The sequence below is a fragment of the Natrix helvetica genome, assembly GCF_964273705.1.
Source record: "Natrix helvetica genome assembly, chromosome: 12".
In the NCBI taxonomy this organism is placed as follows: Eukaryota; Metazoa; Chordata; class Lepidosauria; order Squamata; family Natricidae; genus Natrix; species Natrix helvetica.
The window spans coordinates 16,132,748-16,147,208 of record NC_138556.1 but is presented as its reverse complement, the minus strand read 5'-3'; the positions used below and the strand labels follow the sequence as shown (position 1 = coordinate 16,147,208).

The 14,461-nt window shown below is 41.7% G+C and overlaps 1 protein-coding gene across 2 annotated transcripts in view; it reads left to right on the top strand.

The window, feature by feature from the left end:
• ZNF609 (zinc finger protein 609) overlaps positions 1 to 14,461 on the top strand; it is a 69,789-nt gene that overhangs the window by 2,705 nt on the left and 52,623 nt on the right. The gene's annotated exons all lie outside the window — the stretch shown is intronic.

The following is a 14,461-nucleotide window of genomic DNA, read 5'->3' as shown; positions in this document are numbered from 1 at the left end:
CAAACAAGTTATTACCTCAAATGAGTAACTGTATTTACTCTGTGTCCTGCCTCCGCAGTGCAAATCTGATAGGAACTAAGTCCTTAAATTTTTGGATTTCTGTTCAAATAAATAGGCACAGAATGTCAGTACAAGCAGTGACTAGTACTTTTGTTCAAATACTGTTTTTTGATCTGCTACAGACTCTCTTGCATAATTATAGATGACAAGTAATCTCAGTGGAAATCCTAAGGAATATTTTTAAACTTAATCTGTCGACTATATTATTTAACATTTTAAAATATTAAGATCTCTTAGGTTTATTTTCTAATTTTTAATGCATCTCAGTGTTTTTACACAATAGTCTTTTGCTGGTATTCTGAATATTCTTACTAGACTTCAATTATGTTGACTATTAATGGAGAAATGAGCATTAACCATATTTAATATTTTTGTTAGTACAGTTTTATCAGAAAGTTGTACTATAGTTTCATTATTTTTCCATTCTGTGAAATGAGAAATCAGAGACTTTGATGTCTAATAACCATACGGATTCTCTTGACAGGTTTCAGTTAAGAGTTATAATTTTGACACTTGAAAAAATAGTCTTATGTTCAGGGATTTTGCTGCTGTTTTGGTGGGGTGGGTAAGTGCCATATTTTGGTGTAAGAAATCAAGATTTATAAAGGGTGAATGAGAAATAATTTCCTCTTTTGACTGAAAGCATAAGACAGTTCAGTCCTTGCTGTTTTACTACTTTTGTCTCAGTATGTTTGTATTTTGAAGATGTGTGGATGACAAATGTTTCTCCAGTTTACAAGTATTTAGTTTACTTATTCAGATCTCATTCTGCAGCAGCACAGTCTGTTTGCTAAACAAACGGCTGCGTGATTAATGTGCAAAACAAGGTACTTTGTCCACCTCATATTCTGCTTTCTCTCAGAACTTTTCATTTCCCCCACGGAATGAATCAATCTGAATATTTCAAAGGTACCCTGTTTCCCTGAAAATAAGACCTCCCTGGATAACAAGCCCAATTGGGCTTTTGAGCGCATGCGCTAAAATAATCCCTCCCCCGAAAATAAGCCCTTCTTGAAAATATTGCAACACAGCAGCAGCCATGAGGTGACCACGCTCACCACCTCCTGCACCTCAAAAATAATAAGACCTCCCCGAAAATAAGGCCAAGTACTTATTTCAGGGGGCAAAAGAAAATAAGACCCTGTCTTATTTTGGGGGGAAACACGGTAGCTAATTCCTACTCTCCATAACAGGAAATGATTTGTGGACCAGACACAAGGATTCAAGACCAGCTCACGCCTGGAACATCATAAATAGCTCTTATCTGGAATAATTTTGTTCCTATCTTATTTTTGTCTTCCTTGCTTATTGTTTATTCTTCATTTGCTCTTGTTTTTAATGTTTTATTTGTGAAATTTGGGTAGCATATGAATTTGAATAAATAAATAATGCACTTCAGAAATATATCAGAGAATGTTCTGCTCATATTATTCCAGAGGAAATAGAGAATAATTTCGAGAGAAGTCCCCTTTTATGCATCCTTACTTGTGATTTAGGGGAATGCGTGCAGTCGGTTGTTAAACTAAAAATCAGTACATCAAAATCTGTCCTGAAAACATAGAAGCACATGTGTAAGGGCTTAAGTAATAGGAAAAAATATATACTTTAAGCTACTGATTCTCTTTTCTTTTTTTCCTATCATGGTGTTTGTGTAAAGCACTATAAATTCTATAGATTTTTAAAATACCATCAGAATAAAATGTGCTGTCACTCAACTTTGTACAAAATATGTAAATTGTAATTTGCTGATTTCAAGTCAAAAATAGTGTGTTCTTTTAGTTAAGATTGATTACGGCCTAATTTGTTAACATAGCAGCAGTTTTCCGTAATGCTGTTTTATTGGTAAAAATGCTTCTTAAAGTACAATCCATAATTAGAGATTATGAAGCTTTTCAAGGTGTCCCCCCCCCCCCAAAAAAAAAAAAAAAGAATAAGAACAAGCAGAATTTAACAGCAGGTAAAATTCCAGCAATAATATTCAGTTAACTTCTAGGTGATAAAATGACATCAAAATGAGAACTAACAACGTTTTGGGGAAATAATTCTTGCACTGAGCTAGTAAGCAGGAGGCTGTGGGTTCTACTAATAGGATAAAGTGAGCGGCCACTCTTTCTTAGCCCTAAAAAGAAAGTAACCGCTTCCAACAAAACCTGTCAAGAGAACTGCATGGATGTCTACATGAAGTTGCCAGGAGCCAAGGCTGACTCTTAAGGACAGAAAACAAAAAGAAAAGTTGTATTAGCCTGTGTGTCTTTGCTTTTCATGTTTGGTCTACCTTGGAGGGCTGGTGGCACATGTCCAAAAAGTAAACATGATGGTCATAACTGATAAGTCCTGATCCTCTGCTACATCCATGCTACATCCATGTACCCATGTATTTTCCTGTATGGGACACCCTAAACATGATGTTAGATGATGTTATATGCTAAACATGATATTATGTGCTGGAAAGAGAGAGAGATAAATTTTAAGTAATAAATTGTTTGCCGTTCGGACTATCTCAACATTTGCTTCTGAAGAAACTTAAAAAAAAACCAACCTCAAATTTTCCTTTGTCACATCTTGTGCATCTGCAAGCGTAGACCTCTATTTGTGCATGGGAATGGAGTTGGACCGGAACTTTGGTGTGGAGGAAAATAATAGCGTCCGGTTTGTAGGTAACATTCCTTGTACTAAAGAACAGCCATACTGTGATGAGCCTGTTTCCTCCCCCCCCCCCTCTGCCGCGCTGGTTCTTGCAAACCTAGAATACTTGCTGATTCAGGTGAGCAGCTACCGAAAGGTGACGGGGAAGGGTGTCAAAAGAAGCATTAGGTTGGTTCTGTAAATAGTTTTGAGCTGAGCTTTGCACAGGCAGGTGGCAGCTCAGCTAGGTTCAATTTGTTCATACTGGACAACCATAATTGCCTGTCTTTGTGCTTTATTCACTAGAGAACTGGTGCTGTGCGAGAGGCCTGGGCTTGGAGTACCAGATCACTGTAGCCAAGGAATGGCAGCTGCTTTTGTTTGAAACGTTTTGTGGTCTTTCTTTGTGAGCCTCCCACTTCTGACAAAGAGTGAACTCATCTTGGGGGATTCACAGAATTATTCTAGGCAGACATTTCCAAGCTTTTGAACTTCTTTATCCAGAGTAGGCGCATTAAGAGCTTCTGGACACGCAAACACCCAGAGAGAGTATCTTCTCCTGCCGTTTAGCCTTAGTATAAAGTACAGTTTAGCAATTGGCTTTAAAAGTCAGTAAATCAGCATAATGATATGGATTAATAACACATAATGGTAGGATGCTAAAATCTAACTCAAACTGTTCTCACTATTGAAATTTTAAAAAGAGATTAGAATCCGGTAGTAAATGTCATATAAGTTACATGAGATAACAGACTAAAAATAGTACCCCCCCAAAAATCTAGTCTGATACTAACAGAGGCCACATGAAATTACAAGATAACAGATTAATATTGATGTTACAGGGATTATTTAATTTTATGTAAATCTGTAATACTAAGATCTAATTGTAAGAATGATTTTTAGTTCTAATATTAGGACTATAAAGTTACAATGCAGCTACACAATGACAGATCAGAAAAAAAACCCACTTGGACTAAACAAAGATAAGAACAATTTCTTTATTGCCATTTATAATCTAGATTAAACTATAGATTCTCCTAGGTGCTGCTTGGAGTGCCCAAGCATGGGTTAACTTCAGCTTGCTGCCCAAGGACTGAGTTCAAAGATTGTGTAGCCACGCCGCTTGCTCCCCTCAGAGGCTCAGTTTAAAAAATGAAGGTATGAGAGACCCAGAAGGATGCTGTGTGGAGAAAGGTCTATGCCATAGAGGTGATAAGTCACACACCCTCAGACAACCCCGGGGCGGGGTTGGTCACCCCTGCAGTGCCTAGAGAACGACCATTCAGGTAAGCCAACGGTCATTCTCCTAGGCGCTGCTTGGAGTGTCCAAGCATGGGACATACCCAAGCTATGAAGTCCCAGGGTGGGAAGGAGGAACGTCCTGGTTAGCAGGACCCGCTGTAAGACCCTCCTTCCAAATGAAGCCTCTGCAGAGGCAAAGGAGTCCAGTCTGTAATTCCAAATGAACGGTGACGGCGAGGACCAGGTAGCCACCCTGCAGATCTCTTCAATAGGCACTTGAGTAGACCAAGCGGCCGTAGTCGCGGCGCTCCTTGTGGAGTGTGCTGTGAGAACTAGAGAACGCCTAGAGAACGACCATTCAGGTAAGCCAACGGTCATTTGCTTTATTTTATTCAGTCAAAGTTGTGAAAGGGAAAAAGAATGCCTAATGCAATCAAAGAAAATCCAAAATCCACTTTGGAAGATAGCAAAATGGCGAAGTTAATTTTGATCATAAGGATCTACCTTTATAGAACCTGTAACACTATGAAATCTTATAAGAAGAGGTTGACACAAAAGGATAGTTGTCTACACTGATATTTGTTTAAAAGAGGTGCTATGAGTAAATAACAAGCATCCCAGTAGAAAAATCAGCACACTGGTACACGTGCCGCTGACTCAGCAGCTCTAGAAAGGCATGGATATAAGCTTTTGTTGTATGGGATACCACAAGCCTTCCCTGCAAAATTTCAGAGAGGCACTGGAAGAAGCCAAAGAAAATCACAAAAAGCATAAGACAGAGCGGGAATTTTAGTTGGATTTTCAACTAAGTAGCAATGGATGGTTCTGCTAAAGTCATTTTGTTATATCAAATCCCATGTACGTTATTTTACAGGGGGAGCTGGAGAAAGGCTGCAACCTTTTAGTTTTGATTCCAGTGAAATTATCCTCCTGGAGTGATGTTGATCATGTAGACTTAGGGGACTAGACCTTCTGGGTGATACATCAGCTTAAGCCGTTACGCTAGTCTGCTTTGCCAAAGGCTTATTTAGTATTGCCAAGTGGAGAGGAAGCCAGCTTTCTTTTACAGCATTTGAAACGCACTAAGATCCACTAAAATCAACTTCAGAATTTTAGACTCTACTTTCCCAAGTTGAAGACCTTTGTTTTATTACAAGCAGCTGCTTGATAAGATTTGTTAAATGTAGATGCTGTCCTATACAGAAACAGCCTGTGCTCCAATGGGGCCTCAAGTTATGCAGGAAAAGTCTATATACTATAGTGATCGTATCTTCCAATTGAAGTTCTCATTAGATAATTGCAGTGCTGTGAATGAGCCAAGTGCCTCACCCACAGAGCAGGCAGTTTGGTTCAGAAAAGGAGCCGCATGATGGTAACTCATGCTAACTGGAGCCACCATCAGGGATCCTTTTTGGCAGCACCAGGTAGAATTTCCAGATGAGTCTGTGAGACCCTATGGAATGGACAAGAGACCGCTCGCTCCGGTACGTTCTCAAAACTGCACAGTTTTCTATCTGGCCTAACATCCATGGTGGATAGAGGTGTGACACTTTGGCCCTGATAATTATTCAGAGCATTGCCCAAAGAGCAGAGATATCTGAAAGAGGAGATAACCAAGGTCTGTAGAAGAGCCAAGCCGATGGCAGATGTGCAAACAGAACCATGTGACCTCCGGGACCTCAATGTAGGCCAGATTGTACTTTCAGCAGTCTCACAGAAACCATTGCTCCAGACCACTATTGTGAGCAGAATTTACAAGAAAATGTCTGGGGAATTGATTGACCTGATCATAATTGAAAATAAGGCCAATAGAAAGGCCCTATCATCAGCAGAAACAACATAAAGAAGAGAATAGATGTCGCTAGCTTCTTATTTGCCCTTTTGCCTTTTCTTCCTAGATGGTTTCACTTAGAGGTATGCATAGGAATACTCATGACAACATAAGAATAGTCATCAGGGATGGGGAGAAACGTTTTAGAAGAAATATCCTTCAAATTGATGCTATCAGCTCCCTGGTAAAGTAGACAATCTAGTTGGAGCATGTGGGACAGTTCAGAGACAAACTGAAGGAGAGATTCCTACCTTCCAGTTTCAAAGAAAGGGAAGACACAATGGAGAATAGTAGATGTCATAGAACATGCATGAATAATCAGTGCAATAGAATACCAGAGCCCTTTAGTCCCCACCGGTGCCGATCTGCCCTTTCAAAAGCCCCACGTGGTCGCCAGGCAAAATGGCCGCCGGGACAGCAACCCAGCCACCGGAGCCTCCAAGCCCTGAGATTTAACCCTCGAGTAGCTGGAAAAACCTCAGCTAATAGCAGGGACTTACTGGGAAGTGAAGGAAAGGTCTCCTTGTGAAAAGGAAGCAAGATGAGTCGAGAAAAAAGTTGAATCAGCTCAGGAGTCAAGAATTACAACCTCTCTTTGGCCAGACTGGAGTCAGAGGAGAGGAGCCCAGAGGCGTGGCTTCAGCTTCAACCCAGTCTCGAGGCCAATTGGCTGTGATAATACCATCTCTGGACCATCCTGCAAACTCACTCTGGAAAATATGTTCCAAACCAGGAAGGAAGCTCTGGCCCGGTCTCCATTCTTTCCAAGGCACTAAACAGGTTCATCAGATAGTTGACCTTCATTCTGGAGACTGTGATGACTAAGGTTAGAGGCCTTTATTCCAAACAGTTGGCTAGCCTCTTTGGTGGTTCATGCTGAGTATGCTGATAAGCCTACCAGAAATTTTTCAGATTCCTGTGCATGGTTCAGTTTATCAGGACCAGATCATGTCCGTCCCCTTCAATCTGATGTTGGAATTTTTAACCGGAGTGGCGGCGTAATGGGTACCTGAGGACTCATTGGGTTCATATTTTACCCCTGTTTGGATGACCTTTTCATCACAGTTCCCTCAATGGAAAAATAATTGAATTAGCTTAACTCCAATTCCTTAGAGATTGCAACTTTGTGATAAACATAAAGAGCTCCCTTGTTCCCTCCAGGTGAATATTACTTCTCATTCCAGACTGCTCCAGTTGCTTCTGCTCTCATTACAGGAATAGATAGACTCCAGGATCTGAATAACCCTGACAGTCCTATGCAGGGGGAAGATCCCCGAAATGATGATTTGTAGTAATCTATTCTAAACACACACACACACACCTCAAGTATAGTTCTCAAAGAGCCAAACAGAGAGAAGATAGCCATAGATGTCACCTGAGCAGGATGTCATTTTGTGTCTCTTGGTTCAGAACCTATGGCCCAGTCTAAGGCCTTCCTCCTGCCAATCAGTTGCTCAGAGATTCAGGCAGTGTATCTGGGGTCGTTGAACTTGAAGCATCTGGTGAGGGGAAAGGATTTCCTAAGAAGGATGGACAATGCTATAGACAAGTCTGGCATCGTCCATCCCCCTTCCCCGGGAGGCATGAGGTCAATGGGCCTTTTAGAAGGAGGCAAATCACTTAAATGAGGTAAGCAGAAGACCACGTAAACCAGAGGTCCCCAAACTTGGCCACTTTAAGATTTGTGGACTTCTGGCTGGAGAATTCTGGGAGTTGAAGTCTTAAAAGTGGCCAAGTTTGGGGACCTCTGACGTAAACAATGAACACAACTGGCTCAGCCACCAGAATACACCACAGTCAGAGCAGACATTTTACCCAAAGGTTTTTCTAGAAGATAACAGATATTCAGTTTATTATTGATCTCCTTCTTTGCAACCGAGGAGAGCAGGCAGGTGAGCCATTTCTCATTTTTCCATGATGTCAGAGCAGAAGAGATAGATGATCTGCTAATGTCATGGCCAGAGGGTTTGCTCTACACTATTTCACCGGCATAGATCGTGTCCAGAATAGCATACAAGATGAAGCTTCTCAAGGCATGAGTAATTGTGATCGTCCCCTTCTGGCTCAGGAGCCCGTACTTCTCTGTATAGATGTCAATTATTAAGAAACGGCTATGGCTTCCTTTGGGCAAAGCAGAATCGCTGGAAGGAGGGAGCCATTCTTCACCCAGACCAAAAATGACTTTGGGATTGTGCTTGGAAGTTGAACAGGGGTGCTTAGTGAACCCCAGTTTTCAGATTTCGTAGTGAAGATTATCTGCTGGAAAGATGATCTGGCAAATGTTTTGACTGATTGTGAAGGAGAAGGAATCTAGAATGCTGGAAATTCTGGGGTTCCCATAAGGTGATCTAGATAAAATGCTGGTATCAAATACCCTGACATGGCAAGCTGCCACCATTCAAATTATATTTTTGGATGGGTAGGGAAATTTTCTTTCAGGATACAGGCTTGTTGTGTGCCTTTTCTCAGGGGGTTTGGCTTTTATTTCTTGCCCAGTTGTTCTCCGTTTCTCAACATGGGATTTAACATTGGTCCTCAGGATGTTGACCCCAATTCCTTTTGAGCCAATTAAGCATATCTTTACGAGCATCCCATTTGGAAAGCAGCCTTACGCCTGGTCTTAGCCTCTGCTAGGCAGCTTAGTAAACTGACAGCCCCTATCAGTGCAGGATGACCTGGGTGTGTTCCATTGGGGAAAATTAGTGTGAAGACCAGATCCTGCCCTTCTTTATGCGCAAGATAAATTTAATTATTCATTGGGCACAGGAGATTGTTCTTCCAAATGTTTACCCAAATCCTATTAATCCTAGAGAGCAAGATAGTTTGTCTACCTCCTAAAGAGCGGGCGAGTGAGTTTCTTATTCTTCTATCCACAGATGGGTTAAGGAGTCCATCATGTGGGCTTGTAAGTTAGCAATAAACGGTTACGAGAGACATTATTGCTATCTCGATTAAGGGAATATACCAGCCTTATTGGCATGGATTTCATTAGTAGAGAATCGCAAAGCAGCCACATAGTTAGAGACGTCTGCCTAAACATTAAAAGGGGTAGACATTGGCAACTACCTCCCCCCCCCCCCACTATAATAGAGCCCATTCTTGCAGCTCTACTTTCAGAAGTGACCAAGAATGGCGTTTGGATTTAGTATGAGATTCCTTTCAGCTACAGTCCCACTCCGGTAAGATCTCGTTCTTCAGGTCATCTGCCCAAGTATTTGCTGGAAGGATCTTGTTTCATGCCAAATGGTGAGCCTTCTGCGTTCCGATTTTTAAGATACACAAGCCACGGACAATCACGATGCGTGCTGTGAGCTGTTTGTTGAATAATAAAGTGTTCTGTTTATGCTACCTTTTGGCTGAAGTCAGTTCCTGCAGTTGAGAAGCAGGGCTTAATCTCTATGGGGTAGCTGCTGCTGCTGCTGCTACCTTTGTTTTTGTTTTTTTAAGCCAGAGAAAATGAAGTTAAGCCTTTCATTCCAGGTCCATCTTTAGTGACTGGAAGGGCATCTTCGCCGAAAATGCAAGTGTTAATTTATAGTAGAAAATGCCATGAGGTCTCAGGGCAGTGTTTTTGTTGGCATTGGCAGCTTTCCTGGGTTTTGCACTGACCCTCTCAGTCACAGTGGAGTGAAAAGCAATTGTCGGATGGCTGAAGATACTCGGCAGTTATAAATACCAGTTTGTTGTGCGCATTGTCTTTTAGCCATTTTTATATTTCAGATACACTCTTGATATGTAGAGCAGCTGTTTAAGCTTAGTTTTAAAATATTAAACATCTCTACACCCCCCCCTTTCAGAAACTGCAGTGTTTCATGACATTAGAAGAAAAATCAAAACAGAACTGCAGTTAAAAGTATAAAATAGGATTCTCATGTGTTTTAGCTGTCTCAAACCTGTTTTTTTTAAAATAGCCCATATTTAGAAATCAAATTTTAATTGAACCTTTATGATATTACTTAGTTGCATTAAAGTACCCAAAATGGAGATGTTAATAAGATGAACATTTTTTTTTCATGGTTTAAATATTGATTTTTGTGCTATTTTACTGTTCTTTCCCGATTGTTGCTTATACGCTGAATATGAAGATACATTAGGACTGGGTATGTTCTTTTGTATACATGAAAGAAATCCATATTCTGCTTTCAGAATAAACCATGCTTATTAAGTTAGCAACTTAATTTAGTTCACATGCATATGTGTTTGCTTTATAAAATTTATAATATTTTGCAGAATGGAAAAAGAATATGTGCCTTGGGGCAATCGGACAGTAGGAATAAAACCTGTGGAAAAAGAAAAGAAATTAACGTTACTTTAAACAAAAACTCTTCATCTACGTATTGTTTAGAGTTGTCTGGCTCGTTTTCTCTTTTCCTTTCATTAACTAAAGAGGAAATGTGTATATTATAGACACATGGTGTATTTCCTTAATATTTACTCTGTTTCATCCTCTGGTTCTCTTGTATCTTTTCAAATAAGTCTTTCTTTGTATCAAACATGTATATAAACAATACCATCCTCCCCTCCTCCCCTCTCTCTGTGTTTTAGACATTAAACTTATTTTTAAGAAGTCATTTGTTCAAACGGGGGGGGGGGGGGGGAGATCTGAATTTTATTGTTTTTATTTTTCACGCTTTAATTATTTAACTAAGATACTAAGTAGTTTGGGGCCTGCTACAGTTTGTAACTGTTACGTTTTAGTCATATTTACATTGATTTGGTAGCAGCCATGCAAAAATGAAGAAATCTTACACATCGTTAGTATAGTGCATTTAATTCACGCATGTGGTTAATCCAGTAAAATAGATTCTTGCCTTTCATTGCAATGTGGGAGGGGGTGTCCATATACAGTGGTCATGTTCTCCATTCTATCAATCAGGAGTGGGGATTCCATTGCAACGAAGAGGGTAGCTTTCTGCTTTCAGGGCAAAAACATTTTTTTCCGCTGCAGTTTTTACTTTCTCATATCATGACAGGAGAAGATGACAAGTGCAGGTAAACAGTCTACTATTACATACAAAGCCCATCTCGTTCCAACATGCCTCACTTAATTATTTGCTGAACGAATGGAACTGCAGCTGTTAGCCAACATAGCAATCGTCTTTTATGTCTAGAATCTGGTTTGGCTTTATTGCTTATTTATTGTCTTCCCTGAAGGCACCAAGGCATCCCGAGCTGCCCATTTCTGATCTCCCTGAAGAAACCTCCAGTTCAATCTCTCGACTGCCCACCTGTAATGGGGTTGGAAGGAGTGAATAGGCGTTTTCAGGGACATACCGTATCTGAGGTCACCATTAAACCTGGTGTGTGCCTTGTTCACTCCTCTGCAGGCTGGCATTTTAACTGTTGCTTGTGACTTATTAGGCTTATTTCTGCTTAACCTGTCTTTGCCCAGGATGTTTTCCACTTGGCAATACTAAATAATAATAAGCCATTATTATAATTGCTTTTCCTTGGATGCTCAGTGGCATGGAACAGGCATTTATCTTTAAGCCCCATAACTATGCGAAGTATAACTATGTGTTTATAACTGCTGCAAAGAGGACTGGAAGATACTTTTTTTGTAGTTTTTTCTTCTTCTTTCTTTTCTATTTTTGTCTTGACAGCAATACATATGAAAGGGTTCTTGTTGTTTACAAGGTGAACATGAGCCCACAGTGTGATGCGGCTCTTAAAAAGGCAAATGGTATCTTGGGCTACATTAATAAGACCGTTCAAGTCCAGCTCAAGCCGTGAGTTTTCCTTTGCTAGAGATGAAAGCAGGGGTGGGCTTCAAAAATTTCAGCAAAGGGGTCTCTGCCCGGTTGCTTGGTGGGCATGGCCTAGTCAGCCTCCTGCACCATGATGGGGAGGCTGTTTTTGCCTTCCCCAGGCTCTGGAGGCCGGAAGGGGAACTTCCAGGAGGCCCATTTTCCCTCCTCCCCGAGCCTCTGTGGGGGCCCTGCTCTTAACTCGCATCCAAAACAGGCCATGTGGAGATTCCTGGGAGGGGAGGGGCGGGGTGGTGACGGATAGCCAGGATTGGGATTTGGAGGTTCTCCAAACCGGCCGTAACGTTAACTACGGGTTCTCCTGAACCTGGGCGAACCCGTAGCAGCCCATCCCTGGATGAAATTGAGGTTGGATGGGTAATCTGTTACAGGCCACTGATGGTTCGATCAGGGTTGCAGCAGATAGCCTTCCTGAGATCCCTTCCTATTACGATTCCGGGATTCCTTGAGGTAGCTTCCTTCTCTGAGGAGAAAGGACCTGGAGTGGAAATGACGCAAGCGGGTTGTGTGAACACAGCAGCATCTCCATCGTTTCGTTGATTTGATTACTTGTTGTTATGTCAAAACGTAGCCTTACAGCAAGAGATGATGACGTATTTTGTCTGTTTTCCAGTCATTTAACTTCAAAAATGGCAAGATGGGCCCATCTCGAGGGTCAATTTATGAGGGGCTCTTATTGTGTAAACTTGAATAGAGGGGAGGGTTGGCTAGAGAAGAGGGATGAGAAAACAATGGGGAGCACAAAACCCAAGAACCACCTTGTGAGACCAGATCAGAATTCTTCATTCAGCATCCTAAATCCAATAAAGGCGGAACAGATGCTCCCAAGAAGCTCACAAAAAGGGAATCAAAGCAATCACCTTCCCCCTTTGTTGTCTTCCATTAAAAGGCATTCAGTGGCATGCTGCCTCTCAATTTGGAAGTGTCAATTAACCTTCATGGCTAATAGAGTTTCATGCTCTAAATATTCTTATTTGGAGCATTCTGTTCCATTAGGTTCTTGTGTGTACATCAAATACGCAACTTAGTTTGGAGCAGGCGCAAAGGAGAACTCCCAAGATTATATGTGCAGTGCAGAATGAAGAAATCTGCCATGTGGGATGAGCTGTCATTCAAATCGTCCTCTCCCCAACTGATAGCCGGAAACGTTGAGATTCATTTAAGCTAAAAGCATCCCATCTTTGAACATTTGAACAGGAAAAGAAGTATTTATTTATTAAATTTGTTTACCGTCCATCTCGCCACAATACATGAACTGCACATTTGTACTGAAAAAAAAACCATAATAAATTCAAGAATAGATTGTCTGATAATTTAGGCAAGTTGAAACCTCCATAGGCATAAGTAAGACCTTTATCCCTAAAACTGTTATTTCCATATCTGATATTTGGGGCAGTGTAACCTATTGCCTCACTGTATTCTGATTTACAACATTGATTTTAAAACAAGTAGGCTTCTTTTTCAGATCATACAAACTGTCCTGAAGTCTTTGGACTCTCATTTACAACAGCGTCATATAGTTATATGCATAGGCATAACTCAGAAGCAGGCTATTGAACATTTTATAACTGTCGTTATTTGCGGCAGGAAGCATTACCCTCTGACACAAAGTAAACTTGCCTTTTTATTACTTTTTAAGTACTCCCTGCTTCACCTTGTACCCTGGTGATAATCCATCTGTTGTGTGCTAAAGAAATTGTCACAGAGAGAGGGAGTAGAGTAAAAGCATCTCTGTGGTTTTGTTTGTGGACTTTTTGATGTGTAATTATTTCTCAGATGAGAAGCTGGAGAAATAATGACTCGGGCGGACCTTTCGTAATTATGACGATTTATGTAAGATGATTCTAAGTCACGGACAGGTGTGGATAATCCTCTGTGGACATTTCATCTTTTATTTCAAGCTTGCTCTCCCTGTACATCCCCATCTTTGTGGCCGGGCATTCATATTATAGGCAAGGCCAAGGGATTGGGGGGATGGGGGTTGCAACAGCACATTTTTGTAGTCCGAGGGGGATCTGCCTCAGGGAGAGAGAGAAGCAAAGGCTCCCCCCCCCGCCTCCCCCGTCAGCAGGCAGTTCCTTGAACGAAAAGCAGCAGCGAGTTAGGAAGCTCCTTTGTGCAGATTCCTTCATCTCCTTCTGGCTGCCAGCTGGCTTTCATTCAACATTGTTTTCATCGCTGGAGAGAGCGCAAGAGAGAGAGAGAGCAACATCTTAAAAAGGAGACTACAAAAAGACATGGGAGTTGCTCAGGGAAAAAGGAGAGAGAGAGAGAGAGAGAGAGGAAAGGGAAAGGTTGGACTTAAACAAAGCAGCTGGAGGGAGCCGGGCTCTGTAGTGTGAGGAGCTCGGAGTGCAGCAGCTTCCTCCTCTGCCAAGCAAGATGCATCCCCCCGAGTTTCTTTAGTCAGGAAACAAAAAAGAGAGCCTGTGTCGAACGGTGGATAGAGGAGAGCCGTGGGCTGGCTGCCAACCCCAGGATGACGGGAGGAGCGACCCTAGAATACAGCAGCAGCTGCTCGGGCTTCCATAGCCGTCTCCGGGAAAGTAGGTAATGGAACAAGGTCCCGGGTTACATGGAATTACTCTGGGCCCTCTGAAGTAGGTCCGTTACAATTGTCAAAGAGGAGGAGGAGGCAGATCCGTCTCAAGAACTGCTTTGTTCTGCTCTGATTGCTCTCGCTTGTTTTCCTGGGGATCGCCTGGAGCCAGAAACGCATGCAAGCTGGCTTGCTCTGGCCCTGGAAAAAGACAAGGCAACCATCTGAAATCCCATGTGAGCCTTGGCCATGCTCTGGAGCTGCGGTTGCCTGGTGCTGGAGATTTTCCACCGTTTTTGTTGTTCCTCAGCGATGGCATTCCTGAAAGTTAATCAGGTTGAAAATTGCTGTGGGTAATGTCTGGAAGCAACTAGAGTTCTGCAGGCTTTGAATGTA